We start from the raw sequence: 21,621 nt of genomic DNA, 5'->3' as shown, positions 1-21,621 counted from the left end.
CAATTAACGAAACGTTTACTGCATGTTTGGTTCAATGCTTTTTAAATTTAATTAGTTCATGATTATCATGGTCTATGTTTACAAATGAGCTTTAATTAGGATAAAGATTGCACAAAGTAGAATGAAACAACTTACAACCAAATAATGATGGAAGATGAATTGGCCGGTTTTGCAAGTTCAGGTGAATATGTTCTTGTAGCTCTTCATTCATCTTCATGATATTCGCTATATATGGTCAAAACCGTAACAGGATCCATACAAAATGATAATTTAATATAGTTTAGACAACTTATTATAGCTATAGTCATATATGTTGAAATACATTACAAATTCAAGTACTTCAGTTACATACTTACATTACATTTATTGTGTGTATACATATATCATATGTTCTTCAAGACCAAATTTACCAAGGTACTTTTTAAAGACTTCAATGATCATGCCAAGAACTTGTGAAATAGGGCCTCAAATTTTTCCATTTCTTTCCTAGGCAAAGCCACCAAGACGTTGACTTCATTGTTGCTCTCTCCGACGATGTCCGGAAATAGTAATATTATATCTTTCCGGTGATAAACCACCGGGCAACTGTACCTTGGTTTCCCCCATGGATACTCCACGTCTGCAAATCCTAATCGCCACCAAGACGAAATCAGAAACTCACCATTTGGAAACCCTTTGTTCACTTCTCCCCAGTCAATCACAGACTGTGCATATTCACCCGTCATCCGTTTAGTACCTTGAGTCACCATCTCCACCAGCTTCGACAGCGGACCTTCTTCAATCTCCTTGCATCGCGCAGATGCATACGCGCTCAGAACAGCGTTGCCGGCGTATGACGGCGGCAGACCCAACCGGGACCGGACGTCTACGGCGTACAGAACCGTGGAAACCCTCTCTGGGTCGTAATCGGTGCCGTAGGACAAGGCTTTGCACCGCCAAACATGGGCGGCAACCACATTGAACCCTGTGATTTTCGCGTTGGTCGAAAAGGGTTCATCTTTGGCCTTCTGCTTGAGGTGGGCTATGTCGTTTGAGGTCAGCTTGAAGATCTTGAAATCGAGTTCACCTTCTGGGCTGTCGAAAACCGTAGGGCTTGGGAGGTCGATTCCGGTTGGGATCTTGAGCAGCTCGGGGTGGTCGAATTGGATCTGTGGTGGCGATCTTGCTGCCAGGAGGTGGCGATCGTTGCAGGGAGTGGTGGCGAGGGGTTTATCAGCAGCCAAAGAAGCTAAGTTTTGTAGGAAGGTTTTGAAGCTTATGCCATCAAAAGTAGCATGGTTTGTTGCGACACCAATTGCAAAACCACCACATTTGAAGGATGTTAACTGTTCAAAACACAGGAAATTTTACCATATTCATTACTCACACGAATTCTTTTATTGATATATGATATGTATATCAACTGGTTAACTAAAAACAAACTGAATCTTTATTTGGAAACAAGTTTTGCAATCATTTAGATGTTTTAGAAAAGATTATTGCAATTTAAGATAAAAATATAATGATTAGTTTTGAACTATGTATTCAAATAAAAGTATAAAACTGATCATAGGTTCGACTTAATAAAGTCAAAATAATAGAACCTAAACGTTGAATAATGGTGACCATGAGAAAAAGGTAAATAACTGCAGTCTTCGGTGTCATAAATAAGAGATGAACAATGGCTACCTGCCCTAAATAATTTTCACTAGGCTTTTTCTTGGCACCTTCACATGTACGTGCCAAATAAGAGATGAACAATGGCTACAACATTTAATATTAGAGTAAAAGGTTAAAAAAGGTTTTTAACATCTCACGTTTATTTATTTATGGGCGTATCTATTTAGTGTATATCATATTATTATCGAGTCAGAAATAAATTTATTATTTTTAAAACCCTCGACTTCAAAGAAAGATGACAACATCTGATACAACTGAGTTACAAGCTTTTGGTGAATACAAGCGTTATTGTCATAAAAACCATCAAGTTTTCAGGGTTTTGTCGGTTTTGCCCAAAGTTGAAATTTATATTCGTTTTTACCCAAACATTTTCAAAAAAATGTTATGTTTTACCCTTTTACCGGTGATAACAGGTTTTCCAGGTTACCATTATATTAAATTCGTAAAAAAACCCTTAAGTTTACAATTTTTTTTGCATTTTTACCCTTACGTTTATAATTTTTTTTACACTTTTACCCTAAGTATATATATATTTTTCATAATATACATATTCATATGATTTTTCTGCTTGAATACGTATAATATGAAAAAAAATACATAGGGTAAAAGTGTAAAAAAATTATAAACTTAAGGATAAAAACATAAAAAAACTGTAAACTTAAGGGTTTTTTGCGAAGTTAATATAATAATAACCTGTTATCACCGGTAAAAGGGTAAAACCGAATATTTTTTGGAAAATATTAAGTTAAAAACGGACATAAAATTCAACTTTGGACAAAACCGACAAAACTCTGAAAACTTAAAGTAGACGGGTTGTATTTATGTGTAGACTTTTATTCTACTTATAACAGACTAACAGTTCCGTTTTCCATAAATATGTTGCATTTTATCACCATAAGATTAAGTTGGAAAACAATATAGTTCTTCAACTTTTTTTTTTTTAAAAAATTAAGACGGGTTGTATTTCTGCTACGTGTATAAGCTCATCGGCAAAACTAATATTTTTTAAGGGCTTTTTTTTTTTTTTTTTGAATTTATCATGTTGTTCTAAACTTTGTAAAGATTTATCAATTAAATAATGTAAATAAATATACCTGAATAATGCAAAGTGGTCTATCATGTATGGCCAAATCATCATAGCTATTTTGTACCAGTTGTCTAAAACCAGGATTTGGATATACCAAGTCACCAATTTAACCTTCCTGCCAAGATTCAAGGTTCAACTTTAACCTTCCTGCCAAGAAATCGTATACAACCAACACCTCACTCAGTGCAGATTTAAGCTTTTCTGCCACTATTTGTGGCGGAAACCGAGGATCCGCCACAAAAAATGGACAGTTTCTACGTTAAAATTGAGAACTTGGTCGATGTTCGATAAAAACATCGACTGTTTTTCAGTCTCATGAGAAGGAAAGATAGTGATGCTGTCATGGATGGTGACTTTGATGTCTTGAATGATTTTAGAAATGAAAGATTTAATAGAGGATTGGTTGAGAGTTCCCATTCTGAAATTTGGTGCATGCTTTGGAATTCTGATTTTGATGTTGGTATACCCTTTTATAAGCATGATTTTCGAAAAAAGAATCAACAAAGATTTAATAAAAAAAATACGAAAAAGGCAAAGAGGACCTTTCTTGTTTGTTTTAGATAAGATATAATGGTCCACAAGGTATCAGGGTCAAGTTGCAAGTACATATTTACTTCTAATTAAATGGTATACATTTTACCATACAGAAAAAGAAAAAAATATATGCTAGCAATCGTTTAACTGTGTCGATCACACGTTCAATAGTATTAAAAACATGAAAGTGATCACACGGCAATAGGATTCATAACATGAAAGTTTATTGATATGAAATACTAATACAACATCAAGTACGTACACATGGCGCCATTAACAGATCGTAACATATTTGTTGTTTTAAATATGAGAGGTATTATTATTGTAACATAGTTATAGGAATTAGGGGTGTAAGTGAGCCGAGCTACTTGTGAGTTATTTGAGATCGACTCGTTAAAAGCTCGACTCGAGATCAAATTAAATGAGCCTGAGCCGAGCTCGAGCCTATATACGAGACTCGTTTATTAAACGAGCTCGAGCCAAGCTTCAATTCATGGGCTCGCGAGCCTAAACGAGCTGAAACGAGCTATATATATATATATATATATATATATATATATATAGAGAGAGAGAGAGAGAGAGAGAGAGAGAGAGAGAGAGAGATGCTCGATTAGGTTCGCGAGCCCACTAAATTGTTAACGAGCCGAGCTCGAGCTCGAGCTTCCTCAAAATTAAACGAGCCGAGCTCGAGCTTGGTCAGGCTCGAGCTCGACTCGGCTCGTTTACACCCCTAATAGGACCTAATAGGAATGTAAGCGTTATTGCACTACAATAAAAGTTTTAACATATTACCAGTGGTTTAATTATATTGTTGTGAAAGTGATATAGTGCACCAATTAAATTCTATAATTCCATAGGAATAGGTGGGGTTACCGTTAACAATATAATTAAATTCTATAAATCCATCAATCCAGGGGCTCTTTCTCTTTGAGCTACAACATATATAAGGTGAGAATCGTCAGGATCTTTGATCTAATTTAGTCCAATTAATGTGATTAATTTTTAAAATTAACCTGAAAAAGGGCATCAATGAATGTGATTAATTTGTAAAATTAACCTGAAAAAGGGCATTGTGGTATTTTTACATGTCACTAATATCAAAATCAATTGCTTTCTTTATTTTTATGGAAATAGAAAATTTCCATAGCTTATCTTATCCACCTCTATCTATCTACTTCTGTCTATCTAATTCTAATTCTAATAAAACTAATAAAATAATACATCTATTGCCATGTGGCATCTTATCACCCCATCCCCAGATTTTTTTCCGGCCTAAAAGTTTCAATGTGAAATACTGAAAATACGCTTCAGCCTTTTTGTTTTCCGCTTAATACAATGGAAATATCAAGGTTTGTTTATCCTAATCTGAAAAAATCAGGAAGGGAATTTTCTTTGTTTTTGAAATCAAATCACTCAGATGTATCATTCTTATTCTGGATTCCATTGTTTACAATAAGAAACGTATAAAAAAGATCAATATAAAAACTATAAGGAACTTATAGAATTATAGAACTAATGTTTTAACCCTTACACTTACACTTATGGTTTAAATAAAAAAGATGCATAATATAATTATGCACCTTTATCCATGGAGTCAGATACAGAAAATACAGATAAATTATTAAATAAAATCAATTTAAGTATTTTTAGTTATTTTTTTAATCGTTCCTAAAATCATTCCTAAAATGAAGAATTGAATGATGCCAGACTAATAAAAAACAACCCAGACATTCATCTCCTTCGTTCCTCTCTATCCTCCATGTACGTGTCATGTCATCCGTCTTAAGAAGGTGGAGGATAGAAACGACCGTCCAGAACTCATGTTTAAAAGGACCTAAAATTTTTATAGACTTTATTATATATAAATACGTAAAAGTAATTATTTTTAATTATCAAGTTAATATAAAAAAGTTGCTCAAATTATTTTATATCTTAAGCTATACAGTTATCGCAGTCTAAAATCTTATGGCGGTCAGTTGCCATGATTCAAAATAACGGTTCTCGCAGTGGGATTGCGGTTTTTAATATATATATATATATATATATATATATATATATATATATATATATATATATATATATATTAACTGAGTCTTTATATCTTTATCTGTTCCAACTTGTTTCCATTTGGTTTCTTCCGAGTTCCGATTAGGTCACAACGATAACGAAATGCGATTGGGATTATAATATTACAAGTTGTGGGATGATCCATATCAAAGTATTTTTTTTTTATAAATCTGTATAAAAATCCCAAAAACTCAAATAGCGGGAAAAAAAATGGGATACCGGTATTGAAATATCAATGAAATATTGGCTAATATCGGCGATAATCTCAGATCCGATATTTCAAAACACTATTTGAAACCATGATTTTGCAAACACCTGAGAAATGTTGTCCCACCACCGAGATCTCACCAAGATCTAGATTTTAAAGGCCTTTTTTTTCTCTGTTGGCCAAGGCTCAAAATATGTTTTGAACGCCCTGCTGTGATCTACCTCCTCCTCTTAGAGAATGTTTGGCTTAACTTTTGTGAGACAAAAGTCCTTTTTGTAAAAGGGCTTTTTATGAAATGACTTTTTATAAAAGTTGTTTTTTAAAATGTGTTTGGATTAGCTTTTGAAGGGAAAAAATCAAAAGTTAAAGTGTTTGGTTTAATTTTTACATGCAAAATGACTAAAAATGACATATTTACATATTTATTAGGGATAGATGAAGATATAAAAGTAATTTTAATGTTTAACACTGTTGAAAAGTTGAAAAAATCATGATTTTGTGACTTTTCAAAAAGACCAAATTTATTCTATTGAAAAAGTCATTTTCAAAAGTCATTCTCATCTTCTCAAACATCTTTTTGACTTTTTATAAAAGAAAAAAAAAGTTAAACCAAACACACTCTTAATTTTCTCTCCGACGAGATCAATCGCCGATCATTACCGGAGATGCGACACCCTTTGACGATAATGTTTCTGCCTCAAAACCCTAGCCGTCGCGGTAAAAACTCATTGTTGTAAGTTCACCGCTGTGAAACCATGTATTTACAATTATTGTCGCTTTCAATTCGCTCTCCTTGGTTGATTTCACCCACAATTGTTATAGCATCTTTGTTCCTCGATTTGTTTTTCGAAGAATTACCCACTTACATTGATTTTTTCTTGCTTTGTTTATTAATATTTTTTCAAGTATTTGGGATTAGTGTTTTTTTTTTTTTTTTATTGAATTTTGTATCAATAGATAATCTGATTTTCGATCGGTGCTTATTTTTTAAATGTGATTTTTTATTTTTGAAGTTGGGCTGTTACGAATCTTTTGAGTTCTAGTCGAATTATGATCGTTACGCTTTTGTATCTTCTTAAATTGTATAAGCCTTAGAAAGCATCGCATTTTGTAAGTAATTTTTTCAACCCATTTTTTATGTTTTTTATATCTCAATGCTCAACATCAATTTTTATCAACAGATCATTGGAAGAATTATATGAAGCGTCAATAACCTAATAATATTCTTGCCAATAAACCTCAAAATCCTCTCAATCAGCACCACCTAGGATCGCATCGGATACATTTTTGTTGGTTCTTTGCAACAGGAAACTACACACAATATGGTACATCTAATTCATTATTTTTAATTCTCAGTACACAAAGAATGGTAGCTGTGATTCTTTCTTTTTTATAATTTCTGTTTGGAATACCGATGTTCACTTATTGTTTGTTTAAGACATTTAGATTCTTAATCTAACTTGTGCAGGTAAGTTGTTTGGTTGTTTAATTTAAAATCTTATATTTAAGACATTTAGATTCTACGCAATTGTTATGTGCACTTTTATAAACAAGTTTTGTCAACTGGTTTTTTTATGAAGTTAATATTTTTCGTATGTGTGCCATTTTAATATACACATGTTAGCATATGAGGAAAGGCTTGACGTTGAGATACTTAAGGTAGCAAAAACAATATTGTGGAATGGAACCAAGAATGCATTAAATTACTTGCTTTAGCATATTTAGGGAATGTATTTAGAAAATGTATATATATATATTCATAACTGAACATGTGTATGTTCATTACTGAATATTTGTATGTCTAGTATTGAACTTGTATGAACATGATATTTTTTGGGTTTTGTAACAGTGTTCATCTATGAAAATATATTCATAACTCAACATGTGTATGTTCATTTTTGAATATTTGTATTTCTAGTACAGAGCTTGTATAAACATGATCATTCTTTGGTATTGTAAAAATATTCATCTATGAACATAAGCATATTGTATAACTACTCTCGGTATTAATGTTCATTTGTGAACATAGTCAAATTGAATACATTTTATATTCATTTTTGATCAAAACATTCATACATATTCATTTGTGAACATGTATGTGTTGGATTAGATGTATAAGTCAATAACTAAATTGATATATACTTGAATTATTAACAAATTTCTTTTGGGTTGCCCTTGTAATCGAATATGGTGACATTTAAAGTTAAGGCTTCTCATCATCTTTCACCTCTCAACATCTATATCGTCTTTCATCTCTCATCATCTTTCATATACCCATCTTTACCCAATATATTTATAAGTATAAAATTACATATAGATTTTTAATCAAATAAAACATGTATAAATCGTTCATCTAGCATTGATATCGTGAACACAGATAATAAGCACATATAACATGTTGTATTACTAAATACTTCATATGTATGTGTAAGATGAAAGTAACTATGCACTCACTTGTTAAAGTAATGACTCCAAACTCGGCCAACGCTTCGTTTCTAACAATTTTATTTTCCTTCGACGAAACCTAGTATCATTATCACTAGATTTTAGTTTAATATTTATTGTGACTAATTATTAGTCTGGATTTATCATTAACTCAAGGTCTACTGGCAATATTGTTTTTCTTGTATTATATAAATGTTAAACAATACTTTTCAACTACTATGTACAGACATGGGCCAAACATGAAACACCGGATGGCAGGACCATTTTGGCATTAAAGTGGTTCTGAAATCCAACAACCCTATGCGGCCCTTCAAACTAGATTCCCCGTACCGTGAGCAGTTAAAATGTATTATAATAACACATTGTATAATTTATAATACTTAGCACGTATATTGTTTATAGGTTCATAATAACAATAATGAACTTAAACATAAGTTATACTTAAAGTAGGGTAAACATAACTCACTTACAAGGGCGTTTAGAGAGGACCTAGACTCTGCGCGGACAGAACTTCTGAGCCGAACGCTCTTCTTATCGGGGCCTCTGGCGCTCTAGGACACGCTTCTAACACCTAGGAGGTGCTAGGGAAAAGTTTAGAGGGTTTAGGGGTGTTTGGGAGAGAAATGGATGAGAAGATGTGACAAAAATAAGTGAAAATGCCTTCTGTTTATAGGCCGCATGCAGCCGCGTACGTTGGGCGTACGCATTTGATGCGTTGGGCGTAATGGCCAAAATAGCAGTACGTTAGGCGTACTTCGAGTTACTCTAGGCGTACTCCATCCAGGTGTCACAATCTCGTTCCAAGCCATGGGGAGGAAGGTGTGACCCAGATCTTGCCATGTGTCACTCGCTGGTTAATCCTAAACATTAATTATCTTTTTAAATTCCGCAACTTTTGTATACCAGCTCTGTTTTTGACGTTCTTTATATCCACGCGTAGGTAGCGACGTGATCTACAACTTTCATTTAGAATTTTTCGGCTAATTTTGACTTTATGTTTAAAGTTATGTTTTAACACTCTTAGACATATAAAGTTCGTTAAAAATTCATAATTTTGTCATCCGACGTCCGTTTTCGTCTGTCTTTATATGGTTGAGTTCCTATTAATGAGATCTTCAATTCTCGTTTAGTTTGTGTTGGCTAACAATCGATCAATCTAAAATTTGATTTTCGGGTAGTGCACTGTTATACAAAATTTTAGAAAAATCATAACTTCCTCATGCGAAGTCAGATTTGGACGTTCTTTTTATGTACGTTCTCGGTTTACTGTCTACTACGATTTTCATTCATATCGCTAAGGCTAAAAAGTTGTTTATCAAAAATTCACTTTTTACGATACGCGGCGTTGTGTCGATTTAGTCGTAAAACTTCGACGGGTCATAACTTCTTCGTTATAAGTTGTATTTTAGTGTTCTTTATATGCACATAATCCTGTTGAACACTAGCGCTCAACCCTAGGAGGAAACTCCTGTTGAACCAGTTGACAAGTCATTACCTCTTTGACGTTCCTCTTGAGTTAGGATGGCATCGGAGTTTTGTGGTTTTCATATTACTATGGAAGGTGAAACGTTTATCAGTGATAGTACATTGGTAAATTTGGATGAGCCATCTAACTACAAGGAAGCCATGGCAGGCCCCGAGTCTGCAAAATGGAAAGAGGCGATGGACTGCGAGATTCAGTCCATGTATGACAATTAAGTTTGGGACTTGGTTGACAATGTACCAGGTCGTAAGACGGTCGGGTGCAAATGGATCTTCAAGAAGAAGACCGACATGGATGGGAAAATACACACATATAAGGCACGATTGGTTGCAAAGGGCTTTACTCAAAATCATGGAGTTGACTATGACGAGACCTTCTCACCAGTAGCGAAGATTAAATCTATAAGGGTAATCATATCCATAACTGCATTTCATGATTATGAAATATGGCAAATGGATGTAAAATTCGCTTTCCTAAATGGAAAGTTGGATGAAGATATTTACATGAGTCAGCCAGAGGGTTTTATCGATGCAAATAACCTAATAGAGTGTGTAAGCTTGAGAAATCCATTGGATTGAAACAAGCGTCTCGTAGATGGAATCTTTGTTTTGATGAGAAAGTCAAAGAGCTGGATTTTCAAGAAGCGAGGATGAGTCTTGTGTGTATGTCAAGGCTAGTGGGAGTGTAGTTAGCTTTCAGGTGTTGTATGTAGATGACATAGTTATCAAAGGAAATGAAATTCCAACCTTGCAGGATGTTAAGTCCTGGCTTGGAAAGTGTTTCACTATGAAGGACCTTGGAGAAGCTGCTTACATTCTAGTAATAAGGATATTGAGAAATAGAAGTAAAAGACTAATATGACTTAGTCAAAGTACCTATTCGGACAAGGTGTTGAAACGTTTCAGCATGGAGAAATCCAAGAAAGGTGAATTTCCCATTATGAGGAATACCAAACTGAGTAAGACTTAGAGTCCGAGTACCGGTGCCGAGATAGCAGAGATGAGTCGAGTACCATATGCTTCTGCAGTTGGCTCGATCATGTTTGCTATGATATGCACTCCCCCTGATGTGGCTTTTTTTTGAGCATGGTCAACAGATATCAGGGGAATCCTGGTAAAGCTCACTGGACTGCGGTAAAGAACATTCTTAAGTACCTGCGGAGGACTAAGGAATGGGTCCTTACCATCGGTGGGAGTGATGATGTAACACTCGTGTTTCTAGCCTAGGAATTTATATTGAGGTGATAGTCTAGGTTAACCTTTGTAACTCATTTTGAAGAAATGAAAAGGAATTATGTGAATATTATGTGAATTATGTGTTTTATGCTTAATTATTAGGGTTTAATTAATTAAGAATAAAAATAAGCGTCAAAATTAAAGTGTGAGATAAAGCCGATATCTTTACATAAAGTCCTAGTGGTCGAAACAAGGATTTCGGGGATATAAAGAATACCAAAATCCGAGTTATAACGAAGAAGTTATGACCTGTCGAAGTTTCGCGACAAAATCGGCACGGTGCCGAATGTCGTAAAAAGTGAGTTTTTGATAAACTACTTTTTAGCCTTAGTGATCTAAACGAAATTTGTAGTATTCGTTAAACCGAGAAGTTCGATAAAAAGAACGCCCAAATCAGACTTCGTATGAGGAAGTTATGATTTTTCGAAGTTTCAGCTTAGCAGTAGACAACTAAAAACTCGAATTTTAGATCGAGTGATTTTTAGCCGACACAACCTAAACGAGAATCGAAGGTCTTGTCATTTGTAGCACAACGGTAAAAATTCTGACGAAAACGGACGTCGGATGAAGAAGTTATGAATTTTTAACGGATTTCCTGTCCCGGTCTGTTAAAAATAATAATATAAAAATTAAAGTCAAAATTAGCCGACGAAGTCTAAACGAAAGTTGTAGAGCGTAATTTTACCAACGCGTGCATATAAAGAACGTCAAAAACGGAGCTCGTATACGAAAGTTGTGAATTTTAGAAGATTTTGGCACAAAATTCGAGAAATTTCGCATAGATAAGCTTCACCCGGATGTGCCACATCACATTCGCTTTGGATCCAACACGTGTCCGAAATCTTCTGAGTCACGAAGCCACCTGGCGAGACGTGTTTCCTGCCCTCGCATCTGAAGTCCGGTCCACTAGATGTCCGATGCGTGTTCCATTCCTTGTGTCCGAGCCTCGCAGGAGGAGCCATGTCCGAAGCCTCGACTAGACCGCGGTCCAATCTGGAGGCGACAACGAGCCCTTCGCATGCGCAACCATGTGCGAGCCCACGTGCGAGCAGGTGCTGCGAGCCCTTCGGATCTGCGACGCCTGGCTTCTTTCTAGCTGTTGGATCAGAAGCCTCGCCCCTATAAATAGAAGGGTGCGAGACCTCCCGAATATATTTTTGAATCTTGTCATTTTTAGCCCCTAAACCCATATTTCTTTCATCTTAACATCCCCCAAAGCCCCGGTATCAATTATAAGCCCCGGAATACTCCACGAAGTGCCCAAGAAGCCTGGAAAATTTATCTTTTCGGTTTCGAAGCCCGACCTTTGCAGAGCCCGGTTTCTCAATAAAACTCCCGGTTTTATTAGAAACGATCGTTTTAGGAAATGAATTGCTGCCCAATTTTCATCAAATCAAGTGAGTGTATAGTCACCTTCATCTTACACCTAGATATGAAGTATTTTATATGAAATGCGTGCTACGTGTAATTATATTAATTGTTTGACTGAGGTGACTGTTGAATTGACGTTTTATACAAGTTTTAAACCGTATATGTATTTTTATCTACAAATATGTTGGGTAAAACATGGGTAGATAGTGATGTGTGATAAAATAAAAGTGATGAAAGGCCTCAATGTGATTTCAAATCCATTCATCTAGCGGAGTTTGGATGACGACCACGGATTTTCTAGATAGTCCAGTGGAACACTGGCAGGCCCGCAACCTGTAGGTGTAATGAACTAAGAGTGTTCATTCGTTGTACTACGTCCCCCTCATGGTTGCCTTTAGGACATGTATGGATGAGGAAACCCCTTAGCAGTAGTGTCCATCCCGATGATATTCTTTAGGCTAGGTCCCTTGTGATAAGTGTTTAGGGACGTAAAGTGAGGATACCGGGAACGGGTAATCAGGGTTATTGTTGATTGGTGAACTTAATAAGTTTATTATTACTGTGGGTTGAAAACCCTATATGCTCACCAGGCTCCCAAGCCTGACCCACTCAACTTTTTATGTTACAGGTAGTGGACCCCAAGCATAGTCGGAGGACGACGAGAGATTTTTGGATTATAGGCCAATAGTTGTAAATAACTGTTGAAAGGCTTATAATGTCTTGTTTATGCTTTTGATCTGTATCGGAACATGACATCCCGGCATTTTGATATGAAATGAAACTATACATTTCTTAAAGAAAGGTTTTGCTAAACTTTTATCATGTTTTGTTTTGGGGACTAATTCCGCAACATCTTTTAAATAGATTTCTATGATTTTATTTTAAAAAGCATAAATTAAATCGGTCTTTTCTGGCCGAGAAATTAGGGGATGTCACAGATGACTTGAGAGTGACAAGGTATTGTGGCGCTAGCTTTCAGACCGACAGAGATAATTTCCGCTCTCAGTCGGGCTGGATATTTACCCTAAATAGAGGATCAATAACATGGAAAAGTTCCAAACAGGAGATTATAGCTGATTCAACATGCGAATCAGAGTACATAGTAGCAAGCGAAGTGTCGAAGGAGGCGATATGGATAAAGAACTTCATCGGATACCTTGGAGCTGTACCAGCTGTAAACGAGCCTATGGGGATTTTCTGTGATAACGAGAGTGCGGTCGCCTTAACCAAGGAACCAAGGGATCATGGAAGATCCAGGCACATCGACATAAAATATCACTTCATAAGACATCAGATAGAAGGACTCATCGTAGTAAGGAGGGTATCGTCAGAAGAGAACCCAACAGATCCCCTTACGAAGGGACTGAGTAAGGTTAAGCGCTTGCAGCATGCTAAGAGTATTGGGCTGAAGAACGATATTAGTTTTAATGATTAGATAGCTATTTAGAAACTTGTAATAGATAAAATGTAATTGACATTTGATGATTGAATAAAATGAGTTTTATTTATGAGTAAAGTTACTATTTTGTGTCAATCTTTTAATATTGTTTCATTTTGCATGTTTTGGCTTCCAGAAAAATAACATTATTCTAATTTTCCGTAGTCGATCATACTTTGGAAGTAGGTACTGAGGCAAGACTGTCATGAATTAACTTGTAGATTGTCTAAAGCGTTTAGACATACCAAAAGTTTGCTACAAAGTTCATGAGTGCTCCTGAAATAAGATTTGAGTATTGGATTAAACTCACGCTCATGTGAATCACTTGATGGAATTTATCACGAGTGATTGTGAGACGATACTATCATATAGTATTCAAACCAAGATATATGAGTTGTTGATTATGAGTTGGTTGTGCATTGATAGTACGAAAACACATCAGTAACTTGATGTTATAAAACATGTTGTTGTGTATAATTTAACAAGTAATTAATACAAACATATAAGTCGAAGTTTATCTGTTCCTTTCATCCTAAGAGGATTAAAAGCAATATCTTGGGCCCCTCGATGATTTTGTTTTGACTTACGTGTCGGACCCGGTCAGGACTCAATTGATGTGTTCAATTAAGTTCTATGTCAAACAAATCAGGAATCGGGAAGCAAACTTCTGGACAATAAGTATGACTAGGTTCCATGTATTTGTCCGCATGATATCTTGAAGAACAGAGGATTATATGATCCCCTTATATAAAGGACGCGTCAGAATTCGACAGTGACTTTTGAGCGCTACGATTGCTAATCAGATTTTGAAGTTGCGTTGGTAGTTATAGTTATTAGACTTATCCAAGTCGGAGACAGTTGGATTAGGTGTATAAGCCTATAACTATAATTAGTATGTACTTGACCCGATAGTAGCATGGTTCATTTTGGGTTACATTCACAAGAACAATTTGATAGGATGAATATTTGAGAAAGAGGTTATTTGTGATTTATTAATATATTATAAGTATAATATATTAATTGAAAAATCATATTATTTAATTAGTATTGATCAACAATTAATTTGGAATTAATTTAGTGATCAAAAGAGACTGATTAAATTAACAGGGACTGATTATGTAAATCGGTGATACATATGGTTTGGGCTAATGATCCATGATTTATTTGTGATGGACTGAGCTTATGAGATAGTCCATGAAGTGTTAGTCCAAATCAATTGTTGGATCATAAGCCTAAGAGTAAGAATTAGGGTTTACAAGTGACTCTTGGAATTCTACACTATATATGTAACCTCTAAGCCCCTAAAACCAGCACCCCAAGAGTATTCTAAGAGATATAGCTGATTTTTGGTGCTCCAGGCTCTATCTCATTGTCATCCAATTGTTGGTGGTATTTTGTGAAACATTTGAGGCATCACACTTGAGGTGCTAAGCTCTTGAAAGGCCAACTTCTACAAGCTACAATAAGAGGTAATCATCTAACTACTTTTTATAATTCAAATATCAAATTTGTATGCTAGTTAGGCTTCATGCTTTGGAAAAATGAAATTACATGTATAATTAGAGAAAACTTAGATCCAAAGCATTAGGGTTGTATGTGCACCACATGGATGTTATAGTACTAGAAACCCATCATTGACTTCCGTTGAATTTTTAGGGTTTGGTCAAGTTTTGAACATTGGAGACCATGGAGGGGTAAAATGGTTTTTCACCATTCCTGAGATTTAGTAGAGGAGTTAGCTTAACACCTTTGGAGTTGTTAATATAAATTGTTAAATTAGAGATGATTGTGATATATGTAGGCAATGGCGAATGCAGGATTTAAACCCACGTGAGTCCAAATTGAATGAGGTGAAAAAAATAATTTGATCGAAAACGTTTGTTATCGGGTCGGTTTTTCAATTATAAAATCTAATTAAGCCAAAATTTTTTTAACTATAACTCAGTTCATGAAGAAGGACTTTATTGTTCATTATTTCAATTTGGTTTTCCATTATCATGAGAAAAATAACTTGTTTCATTTTTTTCTAAAAGAACTTTAATATTATACCTAAAATATACTGTAATCGTCACAAACTCAAAATCATTAATCAATATTAATATATAACATTACCAAATTTATAAACAAGCAACACCATATACAATTAACATTATTTTGAATTCATTAAGTGTAGTTATAAATATATTTATAAATCTATAATTTAAGTAAATCAAAAATGAAAACTAAAAGAATGAGGACATATATATTGGTAGATAATACCATTTACCATTAACCTAGTAACGCTCCTCTAAAACAAAAGTGATTCTAGTAAAGTTTATAGGCTTTGACTTGAACAATATTAATGCTAGTAAAGTATATAGGCTTTGACTTGTACTTAATGACAACAAGATTATAGGTGGTTCAACACACAATGCAATAGACTAAATATTAAACAGAGAGAAAGAGAGAAACCTCGAAATAATGGAGACGAGTGTAATGGAGAAGGCACCGGCCAGTCGACGGTCGACAGAAAGAGACAGTAGATGGCGAAGATGGGCCGCTAGCGGGGATTTGACCATGTTGGGAAGAACCGAGATCCCATAATTTTTGAAGATGGAGATAGGTAGAACCGTGACCACGTCGGAAGCATCAAAAGAGTTGGCGGCGACAGAAAAAATTTCAAGACGACGACAACTTGATGATTTTTTATTTTTTAAGGGTTTTGCGTTCCACTGTTTTCTTATTTTTCCCATCGTATAGTTTTTTACCTTATATTTTACAAGTTTGAGAAGATTTATCTTTTCAAAGGATATTTAGAGAAAAGATTTTGTTTTGGTAACCATCTCCTAACCTCCTAATACAGCTGTAATACTACATTTTACAAGTTTAAAGATTAAAATTAGGTTCTATTTGATCTTATCTTTGACAAGTTTTAAAAATTAAAATCACTTTGTTATATTCTGTTATGTTTGTGTCCAATTTGTCTTCCCAAAGGGTGTCCATCGAAAATTTATCATATAATCTACAAAAGAAACCCGAAACTTAGGGTGTCCATGGACACCCTTGAGATATACGTAGGCTTGCCTCTGTATGCAGGCGGTGTGAAGAATCAGAGAGCTTTGTGTATATGAATTCAATTGATTCATTCAGAATACGTTACAAGCAATATATACCAAATGTACAACATGAAATCAGGAACTATAAAAGGAAAATACATCTCTAAATATTAAGGAGAAGATTGTGATGCCTACTGATTGGTGACAGCCTGTAACCAGAATACTATGATTGAAATAATTGGAGTTATTTCAATTTAGTCCCTGAATGTTGTTGATCTGTTGGGTTTTGGGTGTGGTTCAAGGGTTGAGACTTAACATTCCCCCGCAAGATGGATGAACCTGAAGTGAGACCAATCTTGGATGAAAGTAGGTTGAAACGTGGTCGGAGCACGGGTTTGGTGAGTAAGTTAGCTAGTTGATCCTCACCAGAGATGTGAGTAACTCGTAGGGTGCCAGATTGAACTTTTTCTCTCACAAAATGGAAATCTAAAGCTAAGTGTTTCATTCGAGAATGAAAAATAGGATTTGCCGAGTATGTTGTAGCACTTAGATTGTCACAGTATATAGTTGGTGTAATGGATTGTGTATAGCCGAGTTCAAACAGAAGAGAGGATAGCCATTGGACCTCGGTTGTTGTGGAAGCAACGACCCTGAATTTAGCCTCAGTAGTGCTACGTGCAAGGGTACTTTGTCTCTTTGAGCTCAATGATATAGGATTTGAACCAAGATAAACGTTGTAACCAGTGGTACTACGGTAAACGTCTTTGTCACCAGCCCAATCTGCATCTGTAAATGCATGTAAATGTAATGGAGAGTCACGTCGTAGGAGAAGGCCTCTATGTAAGGTTCCTTGTAAGAATCTGAGAAGTCTCTTTAAGGCTGTCCAATGTTGAAATGTAGGAGCATGCATAAATTGAGACAATTTGTTGACAGTGAAGGCAATGTCTGGTCTAGTGAGAGACAAGTATTGTAGAGCTCCCACAAGTGTGCGATATTCTGATGGAGAAGGATGTGGGTTACTGCCATGTAAAGTGAGCACATCGGAACAAGAAATCGGTGTGGAAACAGATTTGCAATCACTCATATTAGCTTTATGAAGGATGTCAGTTATGTATTTCTTTTGAGAAAGAAAGAGACCATGGGAGTGGGGGAGAACTTCAACGCCGAGAAAGAAAGAGAGAGGTCCGAGGTCCTTTAAAGAAAACTTGTGTGCGAGAAGATGAATGAAACGATCAATATGGTTTATGGATGGACCGGTAACAATGATATCATCAACGTAAACAAGGACATAAATGGGAGAGTGTCCGGTGGTGAGAATGAATAAAGAGGGGTCAGAAATTGTAGATTTGAAACCAAGAGAAATGAGGTATGATTTTAGCTCATCGTACCATGCACGAGATGCTTGACGAAGACCATAGATTGCTTTGTTTAGTTTGCAAACATGATTCGGGAAGGAAGGATCGACAAAACCGGGAGGTTGGGCCATGAAGACCTCCTCGTTTAACGTGCCTTGGAGAAATGCATTGTTAATGTCCAGTTGGCGAAGGGACCAACGTTGAGAGACAGCTATGGAAAGCATAAGACGAAGGGTAGCCGGTTTAAGAACGGGACTAAAGGTTTCACGATAGTCAATACCAGGACGTTGGGTGAAACCTTTGGCAACTAAGCGAGCTTTGAGTCGATCAACCGACCCGTCAGGTTTATATTTAGTTCGGAAGACCCATTTAGAGCCAACAAGGTTAGGAGCAAGATTGGAAGGAACTAGTGACCATGTTTGATTACGTGTTAATGCATCAAATTCCTCTTGCATGGCATGGCGCCATAATGGTTGTTTAAGTGCATGAGTAATGGTGAGCGGGTCAGGTGGAACGGAAACAGTGCTGGTGTATAAAAGAAAATCTGAATTGTGATAGCGGGTGTTTGGCTTTGGTTGAGCTCTGGTGGTGGGTTTGGATGTGGAGGAGAGGGAGGAGTGGGTGGTGGATGTGGAGGAGAGGGAGGAGTGGGTGGGGGTGATAGTGGGTTTGGAGTGTTGAAATAAGGTGTGTCTAGAGAGTTAGAGGGTGACAACGTATCTGTGGGCTCAGGTGGGGTATTTTGAGAGAGGTGGGAGGTGGGCATGCTTGATGAAGTTGGAATTTGAGGTGAGAGAAGTATGAGAGGATTCCATACAGAAGGTTCAGGTGGAGAATGTGTGGAGTTGGTAAGTTTAGTGAAAGGAAACTCATGTTCTACAAAGGTTACGTGGCGTGAAGTGTAGAGTTTGGAAGTGATGGGATCAAGAGCATGGTAAGCACTTTGAGTGGAAGAGTATCCAACAAAAATACAAGGAATGGATTTTGGATCTAATTTGTTTGAAGAATAGGGTCGGAGCCATGGGTAACATAAACACCCAAAGCTTCGAAGTTTTGAATAGTTGGGGTGACGTTGGAACAAACGAAAATAAGGAGAAGAATGATTTAAGGTGGGAGTGGGCATGCGGTTGATTAGATAAGCAGCAGTGGTGAATGCAAAAGGCCAAAATGTGACCGGTAGTTGTGCATGTGATAATAGGGCAAGACCGGTTTCGACAATATGACGATGACGACATTCCGCATAACCGTTATGTTCCGGGGTGTGTGGCGGAGAAGTTAGGTGAGAGATGCCAGAGGAAGATAGGTGAGAAGAAAGTTTAATGTATTCACCACCATTGTCGGAAAAAAACTGTTTGATTTTCCGATTAAAATAATTTTCAACAATGTTTTGAAAACGAATAAAAACTGTTAAGGAATCTGATTTTCTTTGTAAGGGATAAAGCCAAATGTATTTGGTGAAATGATCAACAAATATGATGTAGTACTTGTAGTGATCATAGGATGTAACAGGGGAACTCCAAACATCAGAAAAGATTAAATCCAAGGGAGCATTAGAAGATAAAGAAGAGGTAGAGAAAGGTAAACGATGACTTTTATTAATATGGCACGAATTACAATTTTCAATAGAACTAGATTTGAAGGAGACAAAGGATGATAAAAACTTAAAAACTTTATTATGCGGGTGGCCGAGTCGATGGTGCCAGGTCATGGAATCGGTCCGATGCATGGAACAAACCAAAGGTGAAAACGGTTTAGAAGATTGTAGTTCATATATTCCCTGTGTTGCTGTGCCCCTGAGTAGTGGAATGTTGGAGTTCCGATCCTTGATAACAAATCTAAAAGAATAGAATTGAATGAGAAAATTGTTATCAAGACATAAGCGAGATATTGAAATTATATTGTGAGATAAAGAAGGAACACACAAGACATTTTTAAGAATTAGAGGTGTGTTGGGAGTTTTAATAACAAGGAAACCGATATGAGTGATGTTGAGACATGTACCATCACCAATGACAAGTTCCTCAGTGCCGTCGTATGGGGTGTGAAGAGATAAGTTGTTCAAGTCATTGGTGACGTGGTGAGAGGCACCACTATCAAAAAGCCAATTGGTTGTGGAACCATTGTTTGTAGTCATCATGTGCACCTGTGCTTTGTTTCCCTGTGAACCTCGATTAAAGGAGGGTATTATAACACGTGGATGGGCTGTTCGGAAGACATAACAATTTTTAAGAGAATGCCCTTTATGAAAACACCATTGACACTTTCCAAGAAATGGTTTAGCACCTGCAGATGGAGTGGGGAGAATACCAGCAGCAACATGTTGTGAGTGGGATGGATTGTTTCCAAAATTGTTTCCGGAGTGATTTGTTTGTTGAGGTGTCCACGACTTGTTGTTTCCCTTGTGTTGCATGTAGAAAACAGAAGAAGGATGATGAATGTTTCCAGGAGTAACCTGTTGAGCCAGAGACAACTCATGATTTATAAGCTTTTCATGAAGTTCGTTGAATGATATTTGGGTGTCACGGGCATGAACAACATCCATAATTGGTTTGTAAGATGGATGATCAAGTCCAGCTAGTATGGTATCAATGACATCTTCGTCGTCCATCTTTTTACCTAGGATGGCAAGTTCATCAACAATGATTTTTATGGCTTGCATATACTCTGTGATGGATTGGGTAGGGGTCTTTGAGGTTTGTTTAAGTCGATGTTTCAACTGTTTGATGTGACCGCGACTTAGAGAGGCATAGGTCTTGGCTAAAATTTCCCAGGCATCATGAGATGAAGATGCGTTGGTGATCAATGGAACAATTTGAGGGGATAAGCTTCCAACTATAGCTCCATAGAGTAATCGGTCCTGACGAAACCATTGAGCAAAATCTTTGTGGGGTACAAGAACACCATCGGTGCCGACGGTAGGTTTAGGAGACGGGAATGTCCCGTCGATGTATTTGTATAAATCGAGACCGTAGAGATAGGCCTCTACTTGAGTTTTCAAAGAAAGGTAATTGGAGGAGGTGAGTTTTAGGGTTGGTGGAAGATTAATGATGATCAAATCCTTCATGGAAGAATTGATAATGAGGGAGTTTGAGTCGGACATGCTTCCCGGCGATGATGAGGAAGTTCTGGAGATTAATGGTGTATTTGATGAAGAGGTTTTTGTAGAAGGAGGATCTGATTCTAGCTCTGATACCATGTGAAGAATCAGAGAGCTTTGTGTATATGAATTCAATTGATTCATTCAGAATACGTTACAAGCAATATATACCAAATGTACAACATGAAATCAGGAACTATAAAAGGAAAATACATCTCTAAATATTAAGGAGAAGATTGTGATGCCTACTGATTGGTGACAACCTGTAACCAGAATACTATGATTGAAATAATTGGAGTTATTTCAATTTAGTTCCTGAATGTTGTTGATCTGTTGGGTTTTGGGTGTGGTTTAAGGGTTGAGACTTAACAGGCGGAGTCTAGACCGACAGTTAAGTGCGAGACATTCTTGCTTTACTTACGAGGTAAGTCTTCTTACTATACTTACCTGAGTGGTAATCACTATGCGACCGTAGGGTCTTATCTGTGTTATCGACCGGAGTGTCTTATGTGTTTATATTGAGATATTTGATATTATGCATTCTGTCTTTGTGATTTATGTTGTATATTATTATGTGCATTTATTGAGATTGGACCTGAGGGTCCAA

The 21,621-nt window shown here is 36.3% G+C and overlaps 1 pseudogene across 1 annotated transcript; it reads right to left on the bottom strand.

Annotated features, from left to right (window-relative positions):
• Positions 1–309: 309 nt before the first annotated feature.
• LOC145076656 (acyltransferase GLAUCE-like) lies at positions 310–3,201 on the bottom strand (annotated as a pseudogene). Its single transcript, XR_013692743.1, has 2 exons — positions 2,754–3,201; positions 310–1,325 (listed from the first exon to the last, which is right to left on the bottom strand). The product of XR_013692743.1 is annotated as an acyltransferase GLAUCE-like (transcript).
• Between the last annotated feature and the right edge of the window lie 18,420 nt (positions 3,202–21,621).

This window comes from Lactuca serriola, chromosome 9 (genome assembly GCF_051521515.1).
Source record: "Lactuca serriola cultivar US96UC23 chromosome 9, Lser_US96UC23_V15, whole genome shotgun sequence".
NCBI classification, from domain to species: Eukaryota; Viridiplantae; Streptophyta; class Magnoliopsida; order Asterales; family Asteraceae; genus Lactuca; species Lactuca serriola.
The sequence above is the reverse complement of the archived record's forward strand: the minus strand, read 5'-3'. Positions and strand labels throughout refer to the sequence as shown.